Source organism: Zea mays, unplaced genomic scaffold, assembly GCF_902167145.1.
Source record: "Zea mays cultivar B73 unplaced genomic scaffold, Zm-B73-REFERENCE-NAM-5.0 scaffold_339, whole genome shotgun sequence".
Lineage (NCBI taxonomy): Eukaryota > Viridiplantae > Streptophyta > Magnoliopsida > Poales > Poaceae > Zea > Zea mays.
Window position 1 is genome coordinate 49,713 of NW_023366969.1, and position 12,454 is coordinate 62,166.

Here is a 12,454-nt window from a genome sequence, read left to right on the forward strand (position 1 = left end):
ATGGAGTGAGAATGAGGTGGATTCTTTCCAATTATATACACAAACAAAGTTGGAACTAGAAAATGGAAGGGGTGCGGTTTAACCCCCAAAAAGTAACTAATTAGATGAAATTCATTCTCTAACAATAAACGAATACGGTTTATGTATGGATTCCGGTAAAATACCGGTACTCGATTTCATAAGAGTCGAATAGGAAGTTAAGATGAGGGTGGTATCATCATAAAAATGGAGTAGTATCCTAAATTATACTAATCCACGTATGATATGTATGCCTTTCCTTATCAACCGGAAGTAGTGCAAAAAAAATTCTATACTGCACTGCTCTCTTTTTACTGAGAAATGCAAAAAAATAAAAGTGAAGTAAGGGTGCCCCATAGATATTTGATCTTGCCTCCTGTCCCCCCCCCCCCTTTTTTCATCAAAAATTTCCATGAAAAAAGAAAAGATGAATTTGTCCATTCATTGAACCCTAGTTCGGGACTGACGGGGCTCGAACCCGCAGCTTCCGCCTTGACAGGGCGGTGCTCTGACCAATTGAACTACAATCCCTGCGGGGTGTATGGCATGCCTATTCTTAAATAGAAGATTCGATCCGTCTGTCGTGCTCTAAGAAATAGACGAATCATATACTACATACCCGCATATCCTATGCGGGTATAGTGAGAGTGGCATAACTAGTATGTTGCGATTTTTTATCCCTAAAAATAAACGATAATCCGCTTTTCCATAAGAAAAGCTCTTTTCTTTGTCTTTTCTTTGTAAGACAAAGAATCAGAGAGATACGGATTAGAAATCAATTTCCCCGTTTCTCTTTATCCTTTATTTCTATAGATAATACATCTTTTTTCTTCCATAAAAAAAATAGATTTAGTTCATATTCACGAAGCCCTAAATTTTTGGGCCGAGCTGGATTTGAACCAGCGTAGACATATCGTCAACGAATTTACAGTCCGTCCCCATTAACCGCTCGGGCATCGACCCAGGAAGAATTTTTTCTAGGCTTTTTGATAATCTATGATTAACCTCTTTTTATAATACTCCCTACCCCCAGGGGAAGTCGAATCCCCGCTGCCTCCTTGAAAGAGAGATGTCCTGAACCACTAGACGATGGGGGCATCACTAGACGATAGCACCATATACAACCACTCGTCATTATACTATAATGATAGTATGAGCAGTTTTTTGGAATTGTCAATATACTCTTCGAACTAGATCAAAGAAAAGAGTCTTTACTACTTTTCTGTTATGCTTTCATAGGATTTTTTTTAGTTGATGGTTAGGTTAATTCACGGATCATCCCCTACTTTTTAAGCTTTTTAAGGTTAAGGAAATTCGTTTAAAGGGTATAGAATACGAATAGACTAATAAAAAGGAATCTAAATTAGTTCAGTACAGGTATTGATTGCTATAACAGGAAAAAGAGTCCAATTTCATTTTTTTTTGTAATTTTAACTCTGTGCTTCGTTTAGTGTTCAGACCAAAAATGTGGGCATCTCGCACTAAACTAAGTCATAAAATTGCAAAAAAAAAAAAAATGGGGACATTTTCAAAAAAGAAATGAATGAATTTAGTAGAAAAGTACTTTATCGGATTCGAACCGATGACTTCTGTCTTACCAAGGCATTATTCTACCACTAAGCGAAAAGCCCTTTATCGGATTTGAACCGATGACTTATGCCTTACCATGGCATTACTCTACCACTGAGTTAAAAGGGCTTTTTATTCAATAATTAGCCACTTTCATTTACCATTATGGGTCTACTGCATAATGTACATATTACATGTATATATTAATGTACATAATATATGTATATATAGAGATATGTAGAGATTTTCTTTTCTATATATCGAGATCGAGATATCGAAGTTTATTTATGGCGAGGTTTAAAATCTTGAGAAAATTAAGAAAAATAAGAAAATCTTTCATATTATCTCTTATCACTTGCACAAAGTATAGGTATTTATTATTATATAAATAAATACATATACATATCATGTATAATAAAATACATGAACAGAGAATTGACACACCCAAAAATTATTATATATATCGGATACACTTGAAGAGGCTAAGTTCATAGGTATGTAAACACGATCTCGTACGACTCACCAAACCAAAGTCCGGAAGTTCCATTTTTTTTGTTAAGAAGAGAACAAATATGTATCAATTGTTGAATCGGATACAACAATGGGCCAAAAAGGCCAAAGGGGCAATAAGAACTGCTGTTAAAAAAATGATAAACTTTTTTTTTATCTTTAGGCTATTCACTTTTCACGTGCTCAGAATGTTCTGCAGAATTAGGGACTTTTTTCTTCTATTGGCTGATCTTATGATGAGAACTTTCTCCATTTATGTTTTATTTCCCCTAATTCTAATTGGGTGGGGTATAAAGGAATTTGCGCTCTTCATATACCCCTATGGCTGGATAGTAATTTTCAGTGATATACTTCTTATCTGTTTTGGTGAGAGATTGAAACAATTTTTAGCAGGCATCTTTTGGAAAAACTTTCGAGTTCAAAACTTTTTCATTTTTCTTAAAAAGTTTTGGACGGATTTGTTGAAACGATTTTCAACAGGTACCCCTTGGAAATGGGGTACTTGACTATTCTACAAGGATTATAGTGGATTTGGAACAAACTATGTTGGAGTTTTATCAACAATTTTATTCTAAAAAAAAGGGTTGGGAGTCGAATTTATACTGCAGAGTATCAAAATTATACTACTGCCTGTCCAACAAAAAATAAAAAGCATATCCTACATACCTAACTCCTCCAGGTTCAGGGTTTTCCGTTTCCGAACACTAGGAAAAGGGAGGATTCTAGATTTTCGATCCTAGGGTTAAAAGGAAGGGGATAGATACCCAATATGATTCTTAGGAGGAACGTTTGGTAATGGTTCTCTATGCTCTTTTTTATGTGTTCTTAGTTCTATTCATCTTCTTTGATTCTTTTAAACAAGAATCTAATAAACTAGAATTGAGCGGAAAAGAAGAGAGGAAATTAGGAAATGGAGAGGATCGACTAACCAGCGATTCGTATCTGCTTTTCTTTTTAAGTTATTACTCTTTGTTGCTTCTCTCAAGCGATAGACGAAGTCTATGAAAAATTTTGGAAAGTCATCTCACTCCTTCCCTATGGCTCGCACTTCATGATACGTGGAGGAAGAAAACATCTTTCGCAATTTCTTTGTTCAATTCTGAACAAAAAAGAAAAGGAAGAAAGGGATTTATGGGGACTGTACTGCCTTTATATCTCTTAGTATATATTGTAGGAATAATTAAACGATTCCTTACAACAGTCTGGCACATTTACGTCCTCACAAATAATGATCCTTGTAGTCATAACCGTAGAATAGATCCTAATCGAAATGCATACATTTGGTTCATACGCTATTGGTATGGTAAGAAGAGATGTATTTTACAGACTAGAGAGGGGCTATCTAAATCCTAAAGTAAAGGTCCGCGATTGAAGTACCAACCGCCCACCGCCATGAACTTTCTCCTTTGATTCGATAAGGTGGAATTAGCCTCCTTCTCGAATGGCTACCCTTGACAAAGGGTAGCATTGGTATCATAATCTACATGTAGCGGGTATAGTTTAGTGGTAAAAGTGTGATTCGTTCTATTAATAACTGAATTTGAAATGATATACTTAAGGCATCCTTAAGTTTTTTTTATATTCATATTCCGATGAAAACTTTAGTTCTTATAAAGGATTTAATCCTTTTCCTCTCAATAGCATATTGAGGAAGAATATACATTCTCCCGATTAGTATCCAAAGACTAATTGAATTTGCATCTAAAATACAAATTCGATTATGAGTACGTAGTCGCGAAGCATAATTTTGCATTGGAATTAAGTATTCCGATAAGTATTCCGATTGAATAAATATGAGTAAAGGATCTATGGATGAAGATACAAAAAAGGTTATTTCCAATCGTAACTAAATCTTCTTTTGTTTTGTAGAAATGGAAGCCCAATAGCTAAAAAACGATGGTTTTGGTTTACTAGAACCATCAGTATATTATATTGTTTCAGCTCGGTGGAAACCCAACTCTTTTCCTCAGGATCTCTTGAATGAAATTAGGGAACGAAGTAAGTAGATTAGATAGATATTTAGGAGAATTTCTATCTCCTATTCTATAGGGATCATCTAGAAAGCGGAGAGCTTTGGTTCCATTCAGACAGAAAAGCTGACATAGATGTTAAGTGGTGAGAATATCCATAAAGGAGCCGAATGAATCAAAATTTCATGTTTCGGTTTTGAATTAGAGACGTCAAAAATAATCAACCAACGTCGACTATAACCCCTAGCCTTCCAAGCTAACGATGCGGGTTCGATTCCCGCTACCCGCTCCATTCTGTATAAAAAGACTATTCCATTTGTTTGTCTAGACATGGTAGAGACTTGTATTCCACCTTTTTTCTTTCGTCCACCAGTTTTCGGCCCTACAGAGCGGAGTAGAGCAGTTTGTAGCTCACGAGGCTCATAACCTTGAGGTCACGGGTTCGATTCCCGTCTCCGCACTTAGCAGTCCGTATAAATGGACTATTCTATTTGTATATATATGATAGAGGGCTATATCCAACCCTTTTTTTTATTTAGCAGGCAGAAAAAAAAAAAAAAAAATGAAAGAAAAGCATAGCCTATCCCCCTTTCAAACCGTTTGTCTCTTGTTTGTCTCGGCGAATCCCCGGTTTAGGGAACTTCTTAGAAAGTTGGATTTGCACCCTCGAAGCACTCTTTTTTTTTTGAGTCGGGTGCAAAGGAAGGATAAGATAGGAAGGGGTACAGTACTAGACTAACAACTACTTAATTTAATATTCATTTAATATTAAATAGTAATTTAATAGAAGTAGTTAAGTAGTCATTTACTATAATAATTTACTATATTAAAAATAAATATATATAATTTACTATAATATAAACTATAATATTAAATATAAACTATAATATTAAGTAGTTAAGTAGTCAACTAGACTGAATTTTTTATCATAGCACCTTACTAAATTAAGCTGGCGAGCGACGGGAATCGAACCCGTATCTTCTCCTTGGCAAGGAGATGTTTTACACTGAACTACGCTCGCTACATTGAACTACGCTTGCTACGTCCTATATTTTATAGGGTATATCCACCTGGGTCGACCGTCTATGTCTGGGTCGACCGTCTATGTCTGGGTCGACCGTTTCATTTTCTATTAGAGTTTTCTTTTTATTAACTGTCTATCAATCAATATTCTAATGGCAATAGAATTTCATAATAATGAAAGAGAAGAGGTAATAATTCGGAACGAAAATAGCATTTTAATGTGTATAAAAATCCTAATTTTTTTCGAAAAAGGGCCTTTCTTTTTATTTATTTTGTATCGGGTTACTAAATACTAAACAAATTCAAGAAATAAGAGAATTCAGAATAGCTACCAGAAAGACTAATCCAATCCATAATGATGTACCGGAAAATACAACGTTTTTATTATTTGACCAACCATCAGGAGAAGCAAATACAAGGGTACACTAATTACTAAAACTGAGGAAGTCGCAATTAATGCAAAAACAGCTAATTGGAAAGCAATATTCATATTTATAATCCTCCAAACTACCTTCAAATAAAGTTGACTACATATTTCTATTTGATCCCTCACTTAATCAAAATTGTATGAAAATACAAGAAGTAGGAGGGGTTTAATCATGAATCCATTGATTCTTCTTTTTATTAAAACTTTTTCCTTACCGCTTTATACAGAGATATATTGAAAGTGGACTTGCATCTGAGATGAGTTAGTAGATCATTTCATATAGCTATGTTCTATTTGTAGGAATAAATAGGGATTGGGCTGTGGAGAGATGGCTGAGTGGTTGATAGCTCCGGTCTTGAAAACCGGTATAGTTCTAGGAACTATCGAGGGTTCGAATCCCTCTCTCTCCTTTTGTATATTGAATACATTTGCTTCTTTCTATCTATGTTTTTCTTTGTGCAGCCCCCCTTATATCATTCTTTCATAAAAAAGCATGAATGGCTCGGCTAGATGGAATAACCGAGCCAGAACAGAAAAAAACTAGAACAGGTATAAATAAAAAATCTTAGTTAAGAGGGGTCATGTAAAGAACAGGTTCCAAATCGCGATCAATTCCCTTTTCAAAGCCTGCTGCAGCAGCTCGGGCTCTTCCTGCATGCCACAAATGGCCCACAAAAAAGAAGAATCCTAGAACAAAATGGGAGGTCGCTAACCAACTTCTAGGGGAGACATAATTAACAGCATTGATCTCGGTAGCTACGCCACCCACGGAATTTAAAGAGCCTAAAGGAGCATGGGTCATATATTCTGCTGAACGTCGTTCTTGCCAAGGTTGGATGTCTTTTTTCAACCTACTCAAGTCCAAACCGTTGGGGCCCCTTAGAGGTTCTAACCACGGAGCACGAAGGTCCCAAAACGCATAGTTTCCCTCCAAAAATAACCTCTCCCGTTGGGGAACGCATTAGATATTTACCTAAACCCGTCGGTCCTTGGGCAGACCCTACATTAGCTCCAAGACGCTGGTCTCTAACTAGAAAAGTAAATGCTTGAGCTTGAGAAGCTTCTGGTCCAGTGGGCCCGTAAACTCACTTGGATAAGCCGTATTATTGAACCAGACAAAACAACAAGCGATAAAACCAAAAACAGATAAAGCACCTAAACTATAAGACAAGTAAGCTTCGCCAGACCATACAAATGCACGGCGAGCCCATGCAAAGGGTTTGGTTAAGATATGCCAAATTCCGCCAAGTACACAAATGGAACCCAACCATACATGTCCCCCAATTATATCTTCTAAATCATCCACACTAACAATCCATCCTTCTCCCCCAAAAGGGGATTTTAGTAAATAACCAAATATAACACCGGGGCTAAGGGTCAAATTGGTAATTTTTCTTACATCCCCCCCCCCGGGGGCCCAGGTATCATATACGCCGCCAAAATAAAGAGCCTTGAGTACTAGAAGAAAAGCACCTAGACCTAACAAAATTAAGTGAATACCCAAAATTGTAGTCATTTTATTTCTATCTTTCCATACATAACCAAAGAATGGAAAAGATTCTTCAAGAGTCTCGGGTCCCAGAAGCGCGTGATAAATGCCACCGAAGCCTAAGACTGCGGAGGAAATTAAGTGAAGTACTCCGGATACAAAGTAAGGAAAAGTATCTAGAACTTCTCCCCCCGGCCCTACTCCCCAACCTAGAGTAGCTAAGTGCGGAAGTAAAATCAACCCTTGTTCATACATGGGCTTTTCTGGTACGAAATGGGCCACTTCAAATAGGTTCATTGCTCCGGCCCAGAATACGATTAATCCGGCATGGGCTACATGAGCTCCAAGTAGTTTACCGGACAAATTGATAAGTCTGGCATTCCCAGCCACCAAGCAAAGCCGGTGGTTTCTTGGTCACGACCAGCTAAAACGAAAGTTCCATTAAAGAGCGTTTCCACGTGGTAGAACCTCCTCAGGGAATATAAGATTTTCATGAGGCTGATCCTGAGCTGCCATCCACGCACGAATACCCTCGTTTAAAAGAATATTTTTGGTGTAGAAAGTCTCAAATTCAGGATCTTCCGCTGCACGGATTTCCTGGGAAACGAAGTCATAGGCACGTAGGTTCAGAGCCAGACCAACTACGCCAATAGCACTCATCCATAAACCGGTGACGGGTACAAATAGCAATAAAGAAATGTAACCAACGTTATTGGAAAAAGCAACACCAAAGATTTGGGACCAAAAGCGGTTAGCAGTGACCATTGAATAAGTTTCTTCAGCTTGAGTTGGGTTAAAGCACGGAAGGTATTTGCACCATCGCCATCTTCGAATAGAGTGTTTTCTACGGTAGCCCCGTGGATAGCGCATAGCAGAGCTGCGCCTAATACTCCGGCAACTCCCATCATATGAAATGGGTTCAACGTCCAATTATGAAATCCTTGGAAGAAAAGGATGAACCGAAATATAGCTGCTACGCCAAAACTCGGCGCAAAGAACCAACCAGATTGTCCCAGTGGATAAATAAGGAATACGGAAACAAAAACAGCGATTGGACCAGAGAATGAAATTGCATTATAAGGCCGCAATTGAACAGACCGAGCAAGTTCAAATTGACGTAGCATGAAACCTATTAGTGCAAAAGCTCCATGGAGAGCGACAAAAGTCCAAAGACCACCTAATTGACACCAACGAGTAAAATCTCCCTGTGCTTCCGGTCCCCATAGTAGCAACAAAGAGTGTGCTAACTATTGGCAGGTGTGGAAACCGCCGCGGTTAAGAAATTGCAACCTTCCAAATAGGAACTAGCCAATCCATGGGTATACCAAGAAGTACAAAGTAGTCCCTGTAAACCAACCCCCTAAAGCGAAATAAGCACAAGGAAAGAGCAATAAGCCGGACCATCCTACAAAAACGAAACGGTCCCTTCGTAACCAGTCGTCCATAATATCAAATAGATCGTTTTCTTCTTTAGTAACTCTACCAACGGCTATAGTCATAGTGATCCTCCTATTCAATACTTCAACCATTTTCGAGCACCTCATATTACTTCCAGGGCATACGATAGTTTGATTATCTGTGGACGATTTCTTTCTCGTTCAATGCCCTTTTTCAGTCGTCTCGAAGATAGAAATTTTGCATTTTTATCTATGGGGTCACAACCCAGGTCGTGCTAAATCCACAAATTTCATTTAATTCATTTTTCTTATACTATAGAAAAGAAATAAAGAAATAAACATTTGAATTCAGCATTATTCCATGATTTCTATTTCAAAGCCCATTTTTTAAGGAAAACCCCTCTTTTCTCATTCGCTCTCTATTGCATGGGTGGAAGAACAAAAATGGAATTCTGAAAAAAAAAAGAAAGATATTGAAAAGAAAATTGACTTTTGAAACCCTTTATTTATTATGTGTAACGGAAAAGAGTTGCGATTTCTTCTTATTCCTATAGAACGTCTAGTAACAAGAATATGAAATCGTAAATAGCGAAAAATTCTTGCCTTGCGCGATCTAAGTCTAAGGAAATACAAAATGCGCTTATACACCAATTTCATCCACATCGAATTTATATATCAGAATAGCAGATAGAGGCATTATTCAAGGGGTCAGGTCTACTTACTTTATCTTTCTTTCCCATTTTATTGTGGGTTTGATAAGAACCTTTTTTGCTTTGTGGATAAATAAAAAAAAAGAGTTTTTTTTTTAACCCGCTTGTTTTATTCTAACAAATTCTATATGGAACTGCCCGCTGAAGAGAAAAAAGATCTGATTGTCTTTCAGCCTATATCGAATTTTGGAAAGAAAAAACCAGAATTTTCTTCTTTTTTTTATTAACATTAAGAAAAAGAATATAATTAAAATGGAATTGGCAATATAATTTTTATGCACTTTTGAAATGAAAGAAAAGGAAGGATTTTTGACAATCGTTATTTCTTGCCTCTGCCATATCATGAAAACCTTTCGATTGGAACGGGAGAGATGGCTGAGTGGACTAAAGCGGCGGATTGCTAATCCGTTGTACAATTTTTTTGTACGAGGGTTCGAATCCCTCTCTTTCCGCCCCCTCGGATCATTTGGGACTTGCGAATTGTAAGGAATTCTGACCCCCGGATTTTTCTCATAAATAAATGTACGAAATAAATCCAATTTAAATTTATAAGAAAAAATTCCAAAAAATTTTTGATTTTTACTCCTCACGCCCCAGGATTACGTCCTGGGTCATTAGATAAGATCCAAAGATAAAGAGGGAAACAAAGAATATCACTACTGTATAAACAAAAAGTTGAGAGTAAGCATTACATAATCTCCAAAATTTTTTTTGTTAAGGAATAGATTACCCATTTTTCCTTACCACACGATCCACTAGGATGGGTTTTCTTTATTTTGACACCTAAAAATGCAAAAATCAATTCTTAAAAAAATTGCAAGAATTGCTTTATAATAAGCACTCTTATCAATATCAAAAATTAGTTTAGGTATTGTGTGGGTACCTAAAGGTACCTGTTCAACGTAGGCGCAGGGGGTAGAAAGGCTGATCAAATTTATTGCTGCAGCTATACATTCAATGTAGAAGAATTTTCATTTTAGAATCGAAGGTTCATAATATAAGACTTCTCGGCTCTTATCCATTTTTTTTTTTTGGAATGAATACATCATTCAATTTGGCAGGCAGAATAGTAAAGATTTCATCGAAAACTTACAGCAGCTTGCCAAACAAACGCTAATAGAAAAAAGAGTACAGGTATGACAGGCATAACATCCACGATTGGGTTGAAAATGGCATAAGCTTCGGGTAATTTGGCGAAGAAAAAGCTAGTCGGACAAAGAACAGAATTAAAACAGATACAGGTTAAACTAAGTATATTAGGCATAACAAGCATTTCATTCTTGTAGAGTAGATAATTGGATTTTGATTGAGTTATTTTTATAAGGGAAAAAGCAAAAGAAAAGGTAGATTCCAAATCCTTTTTTCTTCGGACTTTCCCAAACACAAAATACCTCCTTGTATTCGCATTCTCAAATGAGAATGGAAGAATTCGACTTTCATATAATATCTTAATAGAATTCCATGTAATGATCAATGCATTTTTTGGATTCTATATTATCTGCATGTCTAGAATCCTAGCAAGAAAATATCCCTCATTTTTTAGGTAATTGAAGTGGGATTGACGAATAATATATAAAAATAATAGTGTTTATTAGTGTTTCATAAAACGAAATGACATGGGGCGTGGCCAAGTGGTAAGGCAGCGGGTTTTGGTCCCGTTACTCGGAGGTTCGAATCCTTTCGTCCCAGATTTTTTCTGATGAAGCGAAAGATAGAATCGTATTGTGCCCTGCACGACACAAAAGTTTATTAAAGAGAATAATTATCTCTTATGAACTCGTAGATTAGATGCATTTCTAAGCATTTTTTTCTTTCTCAGAAAACAAAAATAAAGTGTCAAGTCCAGTCAAATTTAATATCTTTATTTTCATGAAAAATTTTTGTCTATCAGGCACATTCAGGATATGCCCCTACTACTCATTACTCATATGTGTTTTGAATATGTGTTTTGAAATTGGAACTTTTTGGATAAACTTTATACCCCGTATCTATGAAGTGGGAATTCTTACAGGATCCATTTGACACCAATATGAAAGAAAAGAAGTACCCCCTATTTATTTTCCCAAAACTAAAGAACTAAAGTAAGTAAAAAAAAAAAATTAATGAGGTAAAACACTGTATAGAAAATGAGACCTATCCCTTTATGATAGAGATAGATTTTTTGTTGTATTATTTGTTTTCTTGTATTATTAGTAAAAAAGAAGCGTCCTTCTTTTCTTTGGTTAAGCGAAAACGATCTCGATCTGTGATTCTTTAAATATCCAGAATGATCCATTTCGGTAAGGTTAAGGTAAGAACTGTTCGTTGGATAGAATGGATTCGAAAAAATCGTACTTTTCTTATTTTTTATTTTGAGGTTCTTTCTTTGTTATTCGAGTCGAAGAAGTATGAGAATTTTAGAACTACTCAAAAACGACCAATCTTTTCATTGGCATAGCTTATTTGTTTATATAGTTAATTGTTTTTGTTACAGAAAAATAGATTAATTCATTAAATTAATTCCACTTTTTTTGAGGTTGATAGTTTATTTGTTGGGAAAGAGTGGATCCTTCTCATTTCAGGATTAATCATCTTGAGTTCTCTGTTGAAAATGGAAATTCAATAATAATAATAAATAAGTCTTAAGTAAACTATTTTATTCCTCTTTTTCGAACTATGTTTCATTCATATGATAGAATATGGGTTTAAATAAATTGTATCTTTGCAGAGTGTTCCCCGATAAATACTTATTTCTTTTATCCAATTTTCTCCATAGATAGCAGGTTTGAATTAGTATACAAAAGCAATGACTATTCATGATTCCATCCATATTGGATCAATTCTCGATACCATTTTGCAATGAAATTAGAGGAATGTTATGGTAAAACTTCGTTTAAAACGATGTGGTAGAAAGCAACGTGCGACTTGAAGGACATGATCGATTGTGGATTTGCCTATCCATCATTTTCCATAGTAATGAAAATGCTCTTGGCTCGACATAGTCTGTTCTATTCGTCCCGAACCGAATTTTCGCTGGGTTGTTTGTAAGTAAAGTAAATAGTACACGATGGAGCTCGAGAGGACAGAATTTCTTTTTGATCAAGGGAAAGAATCTAGGGTTAGTGAAAAACTAATAAATTAGGCCAACTTTGTCAGTCTATCCTTAATATAGAAATCAAAGGTTAAAATAAGAAAAAGTCTAATTTGGAAGATTGGAAAAACTTTTTGATGAAAAGTCTATCTGAATCAATTGTTCATATTTGATTTCTATAGAAGAGTGAAATGCTTTATCGAAGGAAATAAGAAAAAAGAAAGGGTATGTTGCTACTCTTTTGAAAGAAAAAAGAATAGGAGTTCCCGAA

General features: G+C 36.0%; 5 non-coding genes across 5 annotated transcripts; 2 read left to right on the forward strand and 3 right to left on the reverse strand.

Moving 5' to 3' along the window:
• Window positions 1–475: 475 nt before the first annotated feature.
• Window positions 476–549, reverse strand: TRNAD-GUC (transfer RNA aspartic acid (anticodon GUC)). Its single transcript has one exon. It is a non-coding gene; the product is annotated as a tRNA-Asp (tRNA).
• A 348-nt stretch (window positions 550–897) lies between these two features.
• Window positions 898–981, reverse strand: TRNAY-GUA (transfer RNA tyrosine (anticodon GUA)). Its single transcript has one exon. It is a non-coding gene; the product is annotated as a tRNA-Tyr (tRNA).
• Window positions 982–1,644: 663 nt separating this feature from the next.
• Window positions 1,645–1,716, reverse strand: TRNAT-GGU (transfer RNA threonine (anticodon GGU)). Its single transcript has one exon. It is a non-coding gene; the product is annotated as a tRNA-Thr (tRNA).
• Window positions 1,717–5,839: 4,123 nt separating this feature from the next.
• TRNAS-UGA (transfer RNA serine (anticodon UGA)) lies at window positions 5,840–5,927 on the forward strand. Its single transcript has one exon. It is a non-coding gene; the product is annotated as a tRNA-Ser (tRNA).
• Window positions 5,928–9,478: 3,551 nt separating this feature from the next.
• TRNAS-GCU (transfer RNA serine (anticodon GCU)) lies at window positions 9,479–9,565 on the forward strand. The gene has a single exon. It is a non-coding gene; the product is annotated as a tRNA-Ser (tRNA).
• Window positions 9,566–12,454: the final 2,889 nt, after the last annotated feature.